Source organism: Mus caroli, unplaced genomic scaffold (genome assembly GCF_978045245.1).
Source record: "Mus caroli unplaced genomic scaffold, Mus_caroli_1 scaffold_4, whole genome shotgun sequence".
Classification (NCBI taxonomy): Eukaryota; Metazoa; Chordata; class Mammalia; order Rodentia; family Muridae; genus Mus; species Mus caroli.
In genome coordinates, this window is record NW_028227259.1 from 91,370,705 (window position 1) to 91,374,359 (window position 3,655).

Consider the following 3,655-nt stretch of genomic DNA (forward strand, 5'->3'; position numbering starts at 1 on the left):
AAACTGTAATAATGAAACTGTATTTTAAGTTTGAACTTATAAGTTTCTACCCATCTGGTCTCATGCATTGTTCTCACATATCACAAAGTTGACTTATGAAAGTCATTTGTGTTTAGTTCTGAGAGTAAAACGAGAGCATTGCATTTACAGTGGACTTAATGTTTTCAATTATTGGTGATATCTTTTTCTTTTTGAAATTTGGGGCAGTGTGCCTTTAATGTGCAGGGTGAACCTCTATAATCTGGGTCAGTGATTCTCAATTTTCCTAATGCTGTGACCATTTCCTATACTTCCTCATGTTTTGGTGACCCCAAAACACAAGTTTCTTTTTTTTAATACTTCATAAGTGTTTGAAATCATAATGTTAATATTTAATATGTGGGATATCTGATACATGACCCCAGGGATCACTCAGGTTGACAATCACTGGTGTAGGTGGTTTTGGAATTAACAATGTCTTCTGAGTGGCCATGACTGTAGCTTTATGCCATCAAACCATGCCTTGCTAATTATTTTAAAGAATCCAAACACACACAAACATACACATACACAAACATACACATAAAAAATACACACACACACACACACATACACACACACACAAAACCAGGCGTTTGTTTTAAGATTTTCACTTAAATACTAAAAAAATAAACATGCAAGAGACATTGCAGACAAAATCAAAACCTAAGCAAAGGACACCAAACCAAACCAAAACCAAACTGAGCCAAAAACTTTACAAAATGCCATTGAGCTAGTTTTTTGTTGTCAAACTACTTCTGGGGATGGAGCCTCCACTGAAGTGTGGCTAATACACTCACTGAGACGCTTTTAGCAGGAATACCAATCATATATTAATTGCAACTACCTTCCTGGTAGTGATGGAAGCCCATGCACACTCCCTGTCTCCGAGTAGGAGCCAACTGGACTAGAACCTGTGTAGACATTGCAGGTGTTGTCTTGAGTTCATGTGTGTGTCAGCCTTGATGCATACAGAGACCCTGCTTCTTGGAATCATCAATCTCTTCTGGATTTTTCAATCTTTCTGCATAGGTATGATAGGAGGGCTTTGATGAAGATATGCCACTTAGGACTAAGTGCTCCAAAGTCTTTCATTCTTTTTACATTTTCCTGTTGTAGGTCTACGTTCTAGTTCAAATCTACTGTAAGAGGAAGCCTTTTTAATAAGGATTGAGTGAGGTACTTATATATTGGTATAGCAGTATGTCATTTTATGAGTTTTTTTCTAGCTATAAACCACACACACATCCTACTCAGTGATTTTCTTGTGCTAATTTAAATAGTTTCATTATACATTCCCTATTACAACTGTCATGTAACATTACCCTATGGAATAATGCTACACCCTGTATTTGGATAGACTTAATCCACTTCTTCAATGGTTGGGCCTTATGTGGCACAACCAGATGGAGGAGATCCTTCATCTGAGAGGCCACCAGGCATTCCTCCAAGCACACCACGAGCACTCTGGTACAGCTAGATAATGATAGGATTGTAGGATTTGAGCTGATGCTCAAATTCTTCCTTCTCTGCAGTCTGATTCTTATCCAGCCAGCTGATGATTTCATTACACTTGCCAAGAATCTTCTGTGTGTCCTCATCATTGTACTTTCCTTGAAGTTTCTCATCTTCAACAGTTGAAGGCATAAGACTCTAGTGAATTCTTGGAGAAAACCTTATCTCTTTGCTTCTCATCCTCAGCTTTGTACTTTTCAGCTTCTTGATCCATGCACTCAATATCCTCCTTGCTCAAGAGGCTCTTATCTTTAGTGATTGTGATCTTGTTCTCCTTCTCTGTGCTTTTATTTCCAACACAAACATTGAGGATGCCATTAGATCATTGTCAAAAGGAACTTCAAACTGAGGAACCCCTCAGGGTGTTGAAGATATGTCTGTGTGCATCAACTTTCCAAGCAGGTTGTTGTTCTTGGTCATGAAGTCCCTTTCACCTTCATACATCTGAATGACTACACCTGGCTGGTTGTCAGAGTAGGTGGTAAAGTCTGTCTGCTTGGTGTGGATGGTCATATTGTGCTTGATTGTGACAGTCTTGACTCCACTAGCAGTTTCAATACCCTGGGAAAGAGGAGTGACATCTAAGAGTAGCAAATCCTGAACATTCTCAGACTCGTCTCCACATAGAATGGCTTCCTGGACAGCTGAACCATAAGCAACAGCTGCATTAGGGTTAATTCTCATGTTCAGTTAGTTTTCATTGAGGAAGTCTTGCAGAAGTTTCTGAATGTTGGGGATTCTGGTAGAAAAACTCACCAGGCCAATATCATGGATATGTGAATTGTCTAAATGGCATTTCGAAGACCTGTTTCTGCAGGGTCCAGCTCACCACAGATCAGTTCAACATTTAATCCCTCCAATTGAGCCTGGGTTATAGAAGTCAATTCCTTCATAGAGATGATCAATCTCAATACTGGCCTGGGTACTGGAGGAGAGGATACATACACTTGGCCTGCTCACAGGCAGTGCAGAGGAGCTCGACAGCTCTGCTGTTCTCACTGATATCTTCTTGTGCTTTCACTTAAACTTAGCAATGGGATGTTTGACTATTCAGTTGTCAAAGTCTTCTCCATCCAAGTAGGTGTCTCCAGCTGTTGATTTGACTTCAAAAGTTCTATGCTCAATAGTGACAATTGTCACAAAAAAGTGTCACCTCCAAATTAAAAAAATCAACACTTTCCTTCCAGGTGTGACCTTCTTATGCAAACCATAAGCAATAGCAGCAGCAGTTGGTTCATTGAAAATTCAAAGTCTGTTGAGGCCTGCAGTAGTTCCAGCACCTTTTGTTGCCTTCCTCTGAGAGTCCTTGAAGTCATCTGCCTCAGTGACCATAGCATTGATAACCATTTTCCAAGGTATACTTCTGTAATTTCCTTCATCTTTTTCAGAACCATTGAGTTCACTTCTGCTGGGGAGAATCTATCTCTTTTTTGCATTTGAATTAGATCTTGGACCTGCCTGCATCACTTACCATCATGAAGGGCCAGTGCTTCATATTATACAGAACAATAGCATCATCAAACCTATATCCAATCAGACATTTGGCATCAAAACTGTGTTGGTGGAGTTCATTGAAACCAGATACTTCACAGCATTCCCAGTTAATTCTGTGTCAGTGAAAGCAACACAGATAAGTGTGGTGTGTTTAATCTTGTCAATGGTAATTATTTACACATTTTCATGCTGGAAGACAGCCACACAGGAGTAGGTGGTGCCAAGATCTGTGCCAACAACTCCTTTGGATATGGTTGCTTGTATGTTGGGTGCAGCCAGCAGATCACAGCCTGGGTTCTAGCCTGGAAAGGCATTTTGGAAACCTGGAAGAGAAGAAGGGCTAGGCGGGCAAGAAAAGCTGCAGTTAAGACAAGCATTGTGATAAAAGCTCAATTTTACTATTCCACATGCAGTTATGAAGCAGGGGAAGGGGACCTGATTCCCGCCAAATAATCTCAGGGTCCAGTAACAGGGTGACCACGTGATGGCTTCAGAACAGGAAAGCAGCAGGCTCCAGCAGTGCGCGTGGCAGAATGATTGAGCTGCAAGCTCCATCCAGGTGTAAACAGTGGAACCATTAAGGCTGGGGGAAGGGAGGCTACACTTGTATATAGGCCTGGCTCTGCTG

The 3,655-nt window shown here is 40.9% G+C and overlaps 1 pseudogene; it reads right to left on the minus strand.

Moving 5' to 3' along the window:
* Positions 1–1,380: 1,380 nt before the first annotated feature.
* LOC147005187 (heat shock cognate 71 kDa protein pseudogene) lies at positions 1,381–2,426 on the minus strand (annotated as a pseudogene).
* Between the last annotated feature and the right edge of the window lie 1,229 nt (positions 2,427–3,655).